Source organism: Haliotis rufescens, unplaced genomic scaffold (genome assembly GCF_023055435.1).
Source record: "Haliotis rufescens isolate VD_foot unplaced genomic scaffold, xgHalRufe1.0.p SCAF_16, whole genome shotgun sequence".
Lineage (NCBI taxonomy): Eukaryota > Metazoa > Mollusca > Gastropoda > Lepetellida > Haliotidae > Haliotis > Haliotis rufescens.
In genome coordinates, this window is record NW_025963846.1 from 10,822,879 (window position 1) to 10,839,661 (window position 16,783).

Genomic DNA, 16,783 nt, shown 5'->3' on the forward strand with positions numbered 1-16,783 from the left:
TTGCGTCCCTTGGGCACGCCAGAAACCTATGATTGTGGGTTCGAATCCCGGTTCGCCCCGATTATGTTTCTAGGTTTGTCGGCACCATACCATACCCATCACTTCGGGCTTTCCTCCCACATTAAGCTGACACGCCGCGATATAACTGGAATACTGTTAAAAGCGGCGTTAAACCCCTCTTCACTCACTCACTCACAATTATTATTATTATTATTACGCACGTCATACCCTTCTGTCATTTTTTCTGGATATACCAAAGTTATTGTACGGTGTGGTATTGCTTAAATAAGTCATTAAGCCATACATGGAATACACCGGCATGGGTTGTGCCCTTGGGGCGCAATAATTGCCATGTTACAATGTGACTCTAGATTTGACCCGCCAACAGCAGAAGGTTACCATCACTGCTAAAAGCGCACAAAGTCAAGGGATGGAGACACATGTTAGAAAGAGTAACTATAATTCTCAATCAGATTTCGGCAATTCATATTTTGTTACTGATTCAGTCAAATATCCATTCATTTACTAAATGGTGGATCTATAACTTAAATAGCCTGTTATTAATTCGATAACCCATTAACCTAGTTAATATACAACACAAGAGTAAAGTCAATCTTCATTATCTCACGAATTCCATTGGGAGTAAAAGGCAAAATAGTATGGACAGTTATATGAATGGATCTTTGAAAATCAGACACCAGGTGTCCCTGAAAAGGGTAAGCATGTCCTACTCTACCGGTATCACCCGTCACTCACACAATGTGCTAAAAACGTAAGTGTTTGAGTGTAGCCTGAGAATGCGATATTATCCGAGTCTAGAGTGAAACAATGTCCACTCCTGCTCAACGTCCTTGGCGGAAAGATGTATTACAACAATAAAACTGTTAAGCGCCATCATCCATATGTAACAGGACTTTGTGCCATGCACAGCTCACATCCTGATTTATCCCGTCAGCTTGGTGAAGGGGTTAACTTCTTTGGTCATGTCGACAAAGTGTCCGTCGAACTGATATCAGAAGGTTCGTGGATCAGATCTCATTATCTGACTGCCACACATCGTCTGTGTGGAACCTTGACTGCATCCTCTGCGGTTTAAAAAGTTCTTGTCAAAAGAAAATTGGTTTATTTAGGAATAAACGACGAGTGGAAGTTGTTTATCCTACAATAAAACACTGCAGGAGAATAAACCACTCGGGTCTGCGCCCCTCATGTTTTCTATAAAACCCAGTTGCTTCTGACAAGCCCTTTTTATACCTCATTTATTTCTTATATGAGATGTAAAAAATAAAATACAGCCGCTTTAAGAATGGTGATAAAATGTACAAGCTTTAAAAATACATACCCGTTTTACAATAATGATGACTCTCTCAATAGTGTCCGACCTCGGCAATGTCGGACAAGTCCATTTTAAGTCCAGGTGGGTATTTCCCAATGTTCTCACAATCCACAAGTCGATTACCTGTACCCTTGCTCCCAATAACTATTGTCATATCTCTCCCGCTTTTGGATACGATCGCTCGCCTTCTCGTATATCTGCGTTGCCCAGCTACATCTATGAAATCAACTCGCTAGACACTCCCCTTTCAAAAATAACGTTGTCTTATACACGGCGTCATCAAGTTGCGATCGCATATTCGAATCACCAGAAATGACGTCATGATAGAACACTGTTTCAGCGTGGAATAAACCTCACTTCGTTCTTCATTGTTCTCTGAGATTTATCGCGTAGCTATGTTATAATCGTGTATAACTATGTAGTTCATGTGGCATTTATAGACTAAGATCCCATGGACATTGTTTGATGTTTGCTGCCCTACAAAAGTCACTCATCAAAGGCGATGGTCCAGGCCACAAACATTATGTTTGCCTTCGACAATTGAATATGAGGATAACTGCAGACTAAATTGGCTTTTTGCATCTTTGGGTCTTTGGTAATCGAAAGTAGGTGAAAGAAACAATGTCATTTGTACACTAATGCCAACTAACGATGATGGAAATGAATGTGTGCGCTATATTTTATCATTTAAAAAGCACACGAACTTTCGTATGGGGATGTAACCGCTGGACAGGAATGGAAATCTAAAAATGGAATCTGTTTCGGCTAATGATCGATACAGGTTGTTCTCGGACGTGGACGTTTAATATTTACCCAAATCAAGAAACTTTGTTTTGATGACTTTTGGCTTGATATTCAACATAACACTTGTCATGAACTTGTCCTCTTTACAAGTGTCCGCACCATAAACGAAAGAAATGGATTCTGGAGCACCTCAATAATTGTGAGAGGTAAACAGGAAATCCTGGAGCACAGGAAATGCTGTTTGTCATAAATCTTTGGAGATGTTGTCTTTGGAAGAGTCTACATTTCGAAGATCTACAATCTTTCTGCAGACATGTATTCTCTCAAGGGTTAAAACTTTTAATGCTTCAGAAAGTATCCTTTGTGTCACTAAGAAATGACACAAGTAGTAACACATCCACCGATACCGCTCCTGTGGCGTCTATTATAAGTGACTATATTACGATTGTCAATTTTGAGTTTCACTCAATAAAACTAATTTTAAAGGTCTCAGCTATGTGGCGACTGGATACACTTCGAAAAGGCATCTAGGCAGTGAATATATATTCCCAATTAAACCAATCTACCCGTACATTTAGAAATAGATTCGCCGATTTGTAGTGATCCACACATTTCACGTGTGATATAATCGGGAGTATTACATTCGTGACTTTATTGGTTTTGCTTTTTTAACGTCAGATGAAACACGTACACGCGCCGAAGTAAAAGTATATCAACCCTACGTTATGCTTGGTTGATGTGATAAGATCGTATAGTTGTTATTGCAATTTGACGTGAAGCTAACATTGTTAGATTGCGTTTGACCATGATAAGAAACCCGTGTCACAGTTACCCATACGTATTTATCACGTGTGAGTTGTAAGTAAATCACATTTATTCAAAGTCATCCTTATTCAGTTTACATTTGCAATGTCATCTTCCAAATGCATGCCGTTGCATACAAAACATACCTATCTTGTGTGACGTTGAATAATAGACAAATTATACAGCCAATATGCAGAACGACATTGCTAGTATATCTTTATAAAGTCTGTAGCCACACGTCGAGGGACCGACGAGGTGAAGAAGAGCCGTAATTATAAGTATACTAATCGTTTTTATTACTCAGCTGGTGTAGGTGAAAGGTTGAAGCACGAATAGTGAATGGACAAAAAAACCTTTGGAATATGTACAATACCACGACATGACTAAGCACACGCGGATCAAATGAAACTTCACAGTTTAAAGTATTTAAAGCTTCAAAGAGTACTTCAATGTTGTCTTATACAAAATGTACTCACCTGTCTAGGGAAAATTGGAAATGTTACTTTAAGACTGCCCTTGTCCATTTCACAAAGGGAATTGGTCCACAATGTCAGCCATTATATTCACAGGCACATATCAGGCATTTATATCTGACATGAGGATTTACCGTTGTGGAAAGTCGAAACCCCTCCTAGAAGTTGACGGATGACAAAGTAGACACAATTTATGGCTAACAACGTGTTTATTATACTGCGATAGCGGTAAATACCAACACATCCCTATTGAAGTTGTTATCCATACAGTGTGTCTACTTTGTCTACGTCGTCTCCTTTGTAGTCAAAGCAGACCAATAAGACTTTACTTGAAGGTTGAAGAGTTGCGAGATCCTCCTACAGCCAAATGTACATGACCTTCGAAGGATATACGTTGGATATTTTGGCACATTGTTCATTGAAATATACAATCGTATACCCAAACAAATTTAACAGTCACCCGTGAAGATCCGGGGTAGAATATGTCTTCAGCAACCAATGCTTGCCATAAAAGGCGACTATGCTTGTCGTAAAAGGCGACTAAAGGGATGGAGGGTGACTTTGTTGATGCATGTCATCAATCCCAATTGTGTGGATCGATGCTCATGATTTCAATCACTGGATTGTCTGGTCCTGACTCGATTATTTACAGACCGCCGTCATATAGCTAAAATATTGCTGAGTGTGGCGTTAAACAACAATCAACCAAATTTAACATTCAAAATAGCATATGATTATCTTTCCAATGGTACTTTACAGTTTCGTTTGACAAAAAACAAAACAATATGGTATGTCTGCAATATACCCCTTAATATCTCTGGTTAAACATAAATTATGTGTTTCTTCATACGTAACCTGGGTCATCTTTGATGTCAGTATGTTCACATACGAGTTTATGTTTATTATACGAGAACTGGGGATTACCTGACATCCATCCTGGATGTTTTGCTACTTTGGGAATATTATTTGATCGTATGAAAATAAAAGTAACAAACCCCTTTCCATAATGATATACATTACTTTAAATCTTTAAATTAATGCGTCTTCAAATTAGTGCGACTGCTGACCCCTAGCCAAAACTGCGACTCAAAATCAGTGCTCGAGGTGTGGCCACAATATTTCGTATCTCATTAATGGTAGAGTGAGTGAGTGAGTATGGTTTTACGCTGCTTTTAGCAATATTCCAGCAATATCACGGCGGGGGACACCAGAAATGGGCTTCACACATTGTACCCATGTCGGGAATCGAACCCGGGTCTTCGGCGTGACGAGCGAACGCTTTAACCACTAGGCTACCGACCGCCCCCATTAATGGTAGAGGACTACAGGCACATGAAACGATTTCTGCCAGAACTTATGACAATGGGGTACACCGAACGCGTTACTGGCAGTTCAATTTTGGGTAACTGGTGCATTTTTGGGGTAACTAGGTGTTATTTGGAGACTGTGGTACCGGTACCAAACCATTGTAACCATTGGGATATCTGGAATCGTCCTAGAACAATATCACACAAGCATGATATGTACCTCGTTAAACTTGTCCCATGTAACAGATTTAACGTCATTTGGGGAATGAGCACTGTAATGCCTCAAATGTTCGCATTAGCATCGTCGCCATGAAAAGCAGTATGCGTTCTGTCTGTCTCCGTCCTCGACGCCATTTTTTCGTCCACCACAACAGCAACCTCGTTTGGAATCCACATCAGTGATCGTCAGTTCTGTTCTTTAATGTGAGCAGGTCCACCTCACTCAGCTGATTATAGGCGTACTTACAGACCGGACCATGAACGTTCAGAGTGTGTGAGTGAGTTAAATTTAAGTCACGTCAGCAATATATTTAGCCACAATGTGACTTGAACAAGTTGTACAATATTTATAAAAACTGTCCACGAAGACAGTATAATAAGTAGCAATATATCATAGACTGACTTAAAACTAGTTGTAGAACTGATTATTGGGGAACGACATGATATAAAAATGGGGCTGTAGATCGCTAGCAACAAGAGTAAGGTTTTACACCTTCCCCCAGTTATTGGTTTAGCCAGAGATTAAGAGTGAACAAATACTCTACAGTTAAATTAGAGGTACACTCTTCAAAAAAAGAAACGCATAGTTAAAAAATAAGGATATTTATTAAGCGATGTAAACTATCTACAATATGCGTGAACACAATCAAATGAAAATAGACACAGTGGTCGACAAAAGCATTGTCGTCATTGTCAGCATTAATTCAGTTAGTCACTGCACATGTGTAGCCACAAGGGGGCGTCATGGTCAGTACCTGGTCACACCACCTCTTGCAGCCGTCACTGCTCGACACCTCCTTGGCACAGATTGCATAAGTCGTCGGATTTTTTCGTGGGGAATTCTTCGCCATTCGTCCTGTAAGGCGTTGGCGAGTTGTGCCAGCGTGTTGGGGGCGCTGGTGACGTTGACGGACGCGTCGATCAAGTTCGTCCCACAAATGTTCAATTGGGTTGAGATCAGGCGATTTGGACGGCCATGGAAGGACATTGATGTTCTCATTAACAAGGAAATTAACTGTTGCACGAGCGTTGTCATGATGGAACAGCTCCCTCTGGCGGTCCAACGTTGGAAGGAGGTGAGGATTTGGTCTATGTATCGGTTTGCTGTAAGATTGCCCTGGACAACCACTAACTGTGATCTACCCGTGGAGGATATGGCTCCCCACACCATGACACTCCCTCCACCAAATTGGTCCACCTGTCGAACGCTGTTCGGCGCAAAACGTTCATGTCGACGTCGGTATACACGTTGTCTTCCATCCCGTCGTTGAAGAAGAAAACGTGACTCATCGCTGAACCAAACGCGTCGCCAGTTCCTGTGATCCCATGCCTGTACTCTGTTGCACCACCGGACACGTCGTTGACGGTGAAGACGTCGCAAGACAGTGCAACGTTTGGTCGTCTCGCTCGAGTTCCCACTTCCCTCAGACGATTTCTGATGGTTTGGTCGGAAATTCTTCGCACACCAGGCACATGTCCTGCAGTGTCCGCTGCTGTAGCAAATCGATTCCGAAGGTGATGCAACCGGATGGTCACTCTTGGTCTTCAACTTCTGGGATGATCTTGTGTCGAATTAGTGCGGGTATATCGATCCAATAGTCGCGAAATGGTGCTTTGGTGAACGTTGAAGTTTCTTGCAACGGCAGACTGGGGCTCCCCTGCTTCCAACGTCCAATGGCGATATTTCGGTCAGCTGCAGTTAATCTTGGCACTTTTCCATCTCCGTTCACGTCAGAAAATTCGTAATGAACTGATGAATTTCGTACGGTCTTTTATAGTCAGTGTCTCTACTCTTGTTTCCAACACTTTGCACGTGCATTGTGCTGAAAACTTTTTCTGAAAGCTATTTCCGTGCATCCTTTGCATTTTTGCTGATAAACGTTTACAAAAAACATTGTGAAATGTGTTTGCGCGCAATGCACAACAAACATGATATGATTAACGGTAATCAAACATAAGAATTGTCTTTATGACGATTGCTGGGGGAAAAAAATCTAATTGGAACTCTCAAAACACCTCTGCGTTTCTTTTTTTGAAGGGTGTAGATATAAATACACTTTGAATGAGATGGTCTTACATACCCTCTCAGGGGGACAATAATTTTACGCTATTTCAACCCCCGTCGAGGGCACAGCCATGAATAATCTCAGTTCTTCGGTTCGACCCTTGACCGTAATCTGAATTAAGTCACATAGAACCAAGAGGTCGGTATACAGCCAGATTGGCCCATGAGCCAATATCGCTATTTATTTGTAATGAATTTGTACTTGAAACAAAATATATTTGTCTTTCATCCAATAGTTGCATGTTATTTTTTAATTGTTTTTATTCCTATATTATGTAGGTGGATCTTTAGAGGCATTGAGTATATATTGTCATCACAAGAATATGCTTCTTCTACGTGCCATTGGAGGTGAGGTGAAATGGGGTTTAACGTCACGTCCAAGATTATTGCACTTATATAGCGACGTGCATGTACGTGTGTGTGTTTGTGTGGCTGCTTGTACTAGTCCGGACTGATGCCGATTTATACACAGCAAAAAAAGTGTAGGTTTCCGTCTTCCGGAAACCTTCCGGAAACCTTCCGGATACCTACCCATTTTGGATCCGGCCCGGATACCTTCTGGAAACCTTCCAAACAAAATGTCAAAATTTGGGGGGTGCATTTTGTTCACTTAAGTGTGAAACACATAAAAAAATTAACTTGAAAATACCAAGCAATTTGAAGGTTGTTGAAGGCATCTGGAAGGTTTCCGGAAGGTTTCTGGAAGGTATCCGGATGCAAATTTTCTTCATGACTTGCTTCATGTAAATAATGTTAGCCTGTGCATTACAGGTACCTGTTGTAATATTCTGTGTTATTTTAGTTGTAAATATCCTCCTCAAACTGAGATATGTAGGCATGCATTGTTCACAAGTTGTTTTGCGACATGGGTCCAATGTGTGAAGCTTATTGCTGGTGACCCCCACCATGATATTGTTGCAATATCGCTAAAAGTGGCAAAACAGCATTCTCACTCAGAAAAAAATCGAAAGTCATTGGCTATGTGCTTTGGCATTTGGCCCTGGTGAGATTAACAGATTAGTTTGGAACGGTATCAGTACTTATATCTGGACAGTGTAGTTTCATGGGAATATAAAACAGAATACAATTGTCCCAAATTGGTGCATAAGACTAATGGCATCCATAGAAAACACCTAAATAAAGTACAGAAAAAATATCAATGTCATTTGTCTACTGAGGTGGAACTACAACTGTTGTTAAGTGAGCTGTATGTATAGTAGGAAAACATTCAGGGCATTAGTACCTTTTATATTTGTTCAGCAGCTATGTTATGGCTGATCAGTATTATATTTCTTTATGCTAATGAAGCAAAACAAATCATGTTTTTGGAAAAAAATCTTATTTATTGATTATATGGCATTTCATTGGTACATATCAAAAATTGAAATTTGATCAAGCAAGAAGAGGAACTAGCATAAAGTAACCAGTGGTGTTTGCAAGGCCTTACAGAACAGACGCTTCAATGCCATTTTCTAAATAAACAAATTAGTCAAATCTCAGAAGAATTTTATTGAAGAAGAATATCTAAAGTCAATTATGTTTCTGCAGTAAACCACAAAAGTCATTCAGATTTGAATAGTCAGCATCGGTGTACACAAACTGGACATAGTCACAGTGCTTTGGCATAACTTCATTCAGACTTCATTAGTGTCATAATAAAACCACCTACAGTAACACTGGTGTGGCATTATTCATTCAGAATCATCACTTTCTGAGGTGAATCTGTTGGTTGTTATCAGGAGTACTGTTCATCATCCGGCGAGTCCCTTGTCTGAATTGTGTGAGCAAGATCTTCTTAAATGTAGCTGGTGTCAGATTGTGAAATCCAGGTACCTGAAACATTTCAAAACATCTTTAGAAACTTGTTAGTCAATAGTTATGAAACACACACATATTTACAAATGTTTAAAGTTGTTTTCTCGAACAGTGAGGTATTGACAATTTATCTTGCAACTGATATTTAACTAATCTTTGAACATGTAAATAAGCCATTGCAAACAGAAAAGTGTTCAGAAAATACAAAAATGTATCCGGTCTTCTAAAACAATACCACAAGTTCACCTGAATTTTACTTGAATGTTTGCATTACATCAAAATGTAAGGAAGGGTAAACAAGACTATGCAAAACTAAGTTACATAGGTTCTTATACATAAATACATAAATGCAACTATTCATAATTATCAAAACACATGTCATGTAAGTGATCTCAAAATACAACATAATGAGCGAGTGAGTTGGTATAGTTTCATGCAGCTTGTTAGCAATATTCCAGCTATGGGCTTCACACCTTGTACCCATGTGGTGAATTGAACCCGGGTTTCAGAGACTGTTTCACCCACTAGGCTACCCTTGCACACCAAATACAAAAGAAAGTATATTAAGAATTCAGACAATAGATATTCTCACCAAATTCATTAATTCATTACTGGAAGCTATATTGAAATTCAAATTTTGACAAATTAGGATGAGACTGTAGAAGCATTTATCTAAGTTATTATGGATATTTAATACCTACCGTTAATTGGTAGTCCATCATAGACAGTGATAAGAAATTCAACTGAAAAGAACAACCTGAACCATCAACTAAAAACTATGTATATTACATTAAAGGGGCCGGTCATGCATTACCGGTATGCTCTCATTCATTTTTTGACACAACCCTCCCTGAAAGAAAATGCAAGCACTTTATATTTTATTGTCCATTTTGCTAAAAGCCTCCCCTAGAGACTCTCACATTTTGGGGGTGACCCTCCCTGTTTGTTCTGATCTGAATTCAAATATTCATGACTCATTATCATATTTTATAATTTATCCTATCTTTTTTGAAAATTAACTAAATGAAGATTAACAATAACATGCAAATCTGCCAAAATATTGGCCTGGCAAAGTTTAAATTAATCATAATTACTGTTATAAAGTTTTGGATCCATCATCTGTTTCTAAATACAGTGAAACCCAACTTTGACTTGTGTGGCATTGTTGTATCATCTACCCAATGTTCTTTATGCATCGATATGCATCTGCACAGAGTGGTCAAAGTCTGTGTCTGACACATAGTGTGCTACAAGGGAGACATCAGTTTGTGTCTAGCCAAACTGTCTGATAATCTCAAGGGCTAATCCTAAATAAACATAAAACAAGTGACATCATCTCTTCTACAGAACACATGATCAAAGCCTGCCCCACCTTTGATGTTTATTACCTTGCTACTCTAAAAACAGCTAATTAGCAAAATGAACTCAATGTCAACTCATTGAGGACTAGGGATTAACAGGGCAATTAGTGTCGGGTGGGTATTAGTACTTGCAATTGTCTGTTAATTACTTAATTGAGTAGTGACGGCTTAGTCAGTTGTGCCTTTACAACCACGCTGACTGCTATTCAACTTATCGAGTCAGTTTACTATGTAACATGCTTCTTGGGACCAAGGAAATGTATCTTGCTGGATAACAGTTTTTTCTAATTTATCAGAGATCAGAAATAATAATAATGACGTTTTTGATGTGCATTTCTTTGTTGTGTTTACTAGGATGATTAGTAGTGATGGTGTTTGAATTATTAGACACTATTTATTCCAAAAGAGGAATAAGGTTGGTGAAGAGGCAAAGCTTATTTGAACAACATATACATTGAATAAACAGAAACTGTACAAAAAACAGATTAACTGTATCTACAGTTGAAACTATCATGATGCAAATATTCACTGAATCAAAGTCATATCTTTTCAAGACTCAGATCAGGTTGTAGTGATTGAAGGTCACATAAAACTTGCTAATTTCAAATCACTCATCCCGCACTTATGATTTGGTTTGTTGTTTTATGCCGCACTCAAGCAATATTACGGCTATATGTAAATAATCGAGTTTGGACCAGACAGTCCAGTGATTGACATCATGAGCATCGACCCACACAATTGGGATCAATGACATGCATCAACCAAGTCACTGAGCCTGATCGCCACCTGATGGCGTTAGTCAACTCTTTAGACAAGCATTGTCGCCCGTTAAGGAAAGTATTGGGTTACTATATATTTGTGTGTCCCAATTACGCCATTATTAGAAATAAAATGTATTATACACATGAATATGATATAAGAATGGCAAATATGGTTGACAATATGAGCATTGATCTAAGCATTTGGAGCAGAATTGTGAATATTCACCTAATAAAGGAGTAAGTACATACTCCGAAATGTTGTGATCATCATAATAAAGAAGTTCACATTAATACATTCTCCACCTTGAAGTCCTTATGTGTATAACTTGTAAATAACTTTCATGGACTTCAGGAGTTTATCTGTGATATATGTGTGCACTTAAATAAATCACTGCATCCTTACCTGAGGCAGGAATAGATAATAGGCAGGAACAGAAAAAAGTAATAGTCAAAGTTATAGCCAAATACAGGTATTTGAAGATTTTCAGTTGTGGCGACACTTTCAGTGAAACCCATACAGTAGTTGATTTGTAGTAGTTAACGGTTCTGGTATTTTCTGTCTGTAACTGTAAAGAAGTTTCGAAATTGTAGCGAGCAACTGCCCAGACATAAGGAGGAACAAGATGACATAGATATTAACCCATTTGTAAACTGTACAGCCTGAAGTATGTTTGTTGCCACATATCAATAAAATAGTTCCATATTGGCGGATTTATTTGTTGTAATGTAAGGGCAGAAATAGCATCAGTTATTACTGACAAATATCCCTTGTAAAACCTTTCAACATGTTCAAATGACACACCGAAAGGCCATTGTGAAAAATTGTAATCTGACAGCACCATGTTAGGATTCTTAAATACAGTTTCAGCTTGACATTGAGTACTTTAAACTTTAAAGTGAAAAATACATTCACAACAAGTGAGCTGTGTCTGCTCGAAGGTAAACTTGTTTCAACGTTTAACAACTACATGTATTTGTGTTTGTATGAGACGATGTGTGTTTAATTCCATATATTTTACTTCAAAGCATGTTATCACAATAAATTGAGTCGGGTATAGGATAAGTTGGAGTAGAGGCTAATTTCTAATGTAAACTTGTTTTAACATTGCACAATTATTGGTCTTTGCAAGTTATCAATCCAAGTTTATTTTCATTTATTTTACCAAGGTAAAAAAAAAATAAGATATCATTTTCGTCAAGTAATAATCGCCGTTTTCACTTTTGGCGAGTATTTCGCCAGTCCTTGCCGTTTTGCTAAGGTGTCATTTCAGCTATAACCCGCTTATTGCACATTATAAGTTTCAATTTATATTTAAAATCATTTTAACCACTGTAATAAGTAAAAAATGAAACAAAAGCATATAGAAAATAAACAAGCACTTGTTATAAAATGTGCATCCGCGGGCAATATTTATAAGATAATCCTGCATGTAGCTGTGGCCATCACACTGAAGATGCACTTCACTTCTTTCTCATATGCCCAAATTACAATGATTTAAGACAGAATATGTACTATTATGTTAAGGGATATGATCTAAATTCAATTCTATTAGGTAATCCTGAAAGGACGTCAAAAATAAACTTAGAAATTCTTAAATCAGTACAAGACTACATTCAGCTATCCAATAGGTTTCATGGTTTTACATAGCATCTTAAATTTATAATACTATTCCTTGCCGTGTATTGCAGTACACTATTACTACTAAAAATGCGACCTGACAGCGCCGACAACGTAGTTTCTATAATAAGAACATGTATATAATTGTATTCCTTGACTGTACTTTTGTCATATCATATTGTTTTCTAATTCTGGAGCGGTATTCAAATAAGTTTTTGCTTGTTTACCCATCCAGTTCACAAGTTGTGAAATAAATATGTTTAAAACAATATTTAGTAAACAAATAATTAAAACTTATGCAACAACATAGCGTGTGGTGACGATAGACCACTGAAAAGAGCATATATATGCACATCCAATGACCCCTGACATCACAAGGCATTGTTTTGCCAGTGTGTCAGGCAACAGAATACTACGATTTACACCACAGGGTACTGTGACCTGTTTGATTAGTTAGGTACTGTATTCTAAAGGTAGGCCCAAAATTCTAGACAATCCAGTGATTGATATTGTGAACATCAATCCACACTGTTAGATGGTTACTGTCAGATGCCATGAACCAGGTCACCAAGCCTGATCACCTGATCTATTAGGTTATCTCTTATGGGTGAGGCTAAAACGGCACCTCGGCAAAATGTCACTGATTTCTCGGACGAAAACAGCACCTTGTTTTGGCAAAAAGGGCTACTAATTGTTGTCTGTTATCTGGAGAGACATGTTGATTCCTTGCCGAAAGATATATAAATGAAATTTCTATATTAAATTACTATTTATTTCCTACTTACTAAAATAAATATGACATATATAGTATACCTGTTGTCCAGTTTCTTGACATTTTCGCCAGGCTCAGTTTCAGCTTGACATTGAGCTTATCTGAGTAAAGCTACTTAAGACTTCAAAGCATGTGCTCTTTCAATGATAAGTTTAGTTGCACCTCCCAATCAGAATCATGAGTAAGTTTGAGCAGAGGCTAATTTCTAATGTAAACCATTTTTAGGTGATTAACATCTAACAACTATTTGTGTTTGCAAGTTTAATTGCATTTATTTTACTTCAAAGAAATCAAAGCATATTATATTTTCACAATAAGTTTAGTTGCATCTCCAAATCAGAGTGGGCGAGTAGATGCTAGTTTTTAATGTAAACCTTTTTGAACATTTCTCAGTTATTTGTGTTTACAAGTGACCATGCAAGTTTAATTTCATGTATTCGGGCATATTCAGACTCAAGGTAAAAAAAATAACAAGGTGCTGTTTTCACCAGGCAATAGTAGGCAAGGTGCTATTTCCCTTTATAGTATAACCCTCTCTTACAACTAGCATAGGTTGATGGGGACCAATTCCAACCCGGAATCCCCACATGAGTGGGTATGGTTTTACGCTGTTTTTAGCAATACCACAGCAAGGGACACCTGACATAGACTTCACACATTGTACCCATGACAAGAATCGAACCATGGTCTTCAGCACTTCAACCACTAGGCTACCCCACCGCCAAAATTCCCAACATGATAAAGTTGTCATCACGGTATTCTTCAACAAGTTCAAGTGAAAATATCCATACCTTTCAAATGTCTTATCTTCCACTTCACAATGTTCACTGTTGCAAAACTCCTGTCATTTAATTTGTTCTTGATTCTTCACACCTGCAAAAGTAAGTTTAGTCGGTACGGTATGAACTAAAAAAATGAGACACTTTAGAGTATCTAGATAAAGGAATATAAGTAAGCAAACATATTTCTACATCATATACATTAGCAAGGATTAACATAAGTTAGGTAGATTGCTTATCCTACAAAAATTAAATCACACATTTACTAACATATATAAAACAGAAGCAGTGGCTTACAGAAGATAAATAACTTTAATACGTGATCAATACTATTAACATATTCCTTACCTGAATCAGAGACCATATAAGTCTATGTATTATGGTCTCTGTCTGAATATGTCACGTCTTCAGCTCCCTGCAATCGAGGTTGTGAAACATTTCTGCTGTATGAATATTACATCCGCTGGGATATCCCTTGTCACACTGCCTGGCATGGTAGGCAAACGCATATGTTGTTGTTGTTGCATTAGGTGTTTAAGAGGTCGCCTTCTGCCTAGGCAATTTCGGCTGACCTGTCCCTCTTTGGGACTCCTGTGTGTGAGAAGGGTTCACATATCTATTGTGAGTTCGGTGTTCACATAATTTCTGTTTTTGCATTGATATGATTTCTATTTTCTTATATTGATATGATATCATTTTTATCCTTGGCTGCTCTGTTCATATACGTTCGAGCAGCTGTCCATCTCTCAGAAATAGAGTTAGTTTGGCCTTCGCTATTGCATCTCTTGGCTTTTGGAGATCTATGACAGATAGCGGATCTAACTGCAATTCTTGTTTTAACCTAGCCCGGGCTGGGGCATGGTCTTGACATTCTAGTAACAGGTGGTCAATGGTTTCAGCCTGATTGCAAGATGAACAAACCTTGTCATAGTGCTTTTTGTGACCAAGTCTGAGGCGTGAGATAGCAGTTTCAATTTTCCTTTCATTTGAGTATGAGTTTGGCTTTTGCTGGACCTTGGGTTGAATTTTGTATAGCCATCTGCCGATCTTACTTGCGTCCCATTGGGTTTGCCATCTTTTTGCTATGGAGGCTTTGATTTTGCTTTTTATCTCTAGTTTACTAAAGGGAATAGGCTGTATATCCGCTTTGTCTAGAGCTAGCTTCGCCAGTGAGTCTGCTTTTTCATTTCCATGAATATCTATGTGAGAGGGGATCCAACACAGCTCCACCTGTTGCCCTTGGTCCGATAGTTTTGTATATTCGTATAGAATATTGTTGACTGTGTTTGGCCTGGAGTTTGAGTTTCTTCCACTGATGGCCTGAAGTGCACTTAGCGAGTCTGATAGGATGACTGCCTTTGCTTCCGGGAGTTCCGGTATGAGTTTGAGTGCATGATGAATTGCCTCCAATTCAGCCGTGAATACTGACTGACCATCGGGCAAGCGAACTGAATGTGCTTGGGGTTTGGAGCTGTGGATATGGATCCCGTAACCAGCACTGTTGTTGATAGGATTCTTGGATCCATCAGTGTATATATGGGCCCAGCTGTCCCAGGTAGTTTGAATTTTAGTGATAGCTACTGATCGTAGTAGGGTTGGGTTTTCTCTTTTAGTGACTTCTGATGTTAAAGCAGTGTCAACTTTGGGAGTTTGTAAAGTCCAGGGAGGGTGTAACCCTTTGTAGTGACTTTCTGGAGGCTGAATGTCATCGCAATTGTGACTTCGAATGAGTTCACGTACTAATATCCCAGATGGCTTTAGTGAGGGATTTTTTCGAGCTAGGGCCTCATCTCGAGCGTTTTTGTCTTGCCATATCTTTTTAACCAAAGGGTTTGATGTTCGTCCCCAGAACGATAATATTGCCTGCTCTCGTCTTAGTTTCAATGGGAGGTCTCCCGTTTCTACTTGTAGTGCTTCTAGTGAGGTGCCTGTCGCTGCGCCTGTGGCCAGTATTAGGGCTTTGTATTGTATTCTGTCTAGTCGCCTCAAGACAGTATTTGATGCTGAGTGAAAAGCCTCACAACCATAGTCAATTTTTGATCTGATAAGAGCTTTGTAGAGGTCCAGCTGAGTGTCCCTCGATGTGCCCCAAGATGTGCCTGAAATTGCCCGTAATACGTTCAGGTCTTTTTGACATCTGTTTTCCACATATTCTATATGCTTGCGCCAAGTGAGGTGTTGATCAAGGATAACTCCAAGAAATATTGCAGATTTTTCGAATTTGATAGGTTTGCCTTTTATGGAGACACGGGGTATCATAGCATCTTTCCCCCGGCGTTTGAATAGAACTCCAACAGTTTTTTCACTTGAAAGGGTGAATCCCCATTTATTGCACCATTGATCTACTCCGTCCAGGGCTGACTGGAGTTTTTTTCTGATTTGTGAGATATCTCTGTGCTTTACCCATATTGCTCCGTCATCAGCGAACTTAGAAGTTTGGGTAGGAGAGTTGACATGGTCAAAAAGATCATTGATCATGATATTAAACAGGGTTGGGCTTATAATGCTGCCTTGTGGCGTGCCATTGTCCAGTGCCATAGGATCCGATCGATTGTTCCCTATTTTAACTGAAAGCGACCTGTCTTGCAGGAAGCTGTCTATGAAGTTTGCCATGTTCCCTTCAACTCCATTTTGTGATAGTTTTGAGAGGAGTCCGTCATGCCATACCATGTCGAAGGCTTTGCTGAAGTCCAGAAATACTGCGGCTAGGTATTGTCTGTTTAATTGGG

General features: G+C 38.9%; 1 long non-coding RNA gene across 1 annotated transcript; it reads right to left on the bottom strand.

Annotated features, from left to right (window-relative positions):
• Positions 1 to 8,310: 8,310 nt before the first annotated feature.
• LOC125380998 lies at positions 8,311 to 14,421 on the bottom strand. The gene is made up of 3 exons (XR_007221573.1): positions 14,403 to 14,421; positions 14,067 to 14,148; positions 8,311 to 8,781 (listed from the first exon to the last, which is right to left on the bottom strand). It is a non-coding gene; the product is annotated as an uncharacterized LOC125380998 (long non-coding RNA).
• Between the last annotated feature and the right edge of the window lie 2,362 nt (positions 14,422 to 16,783).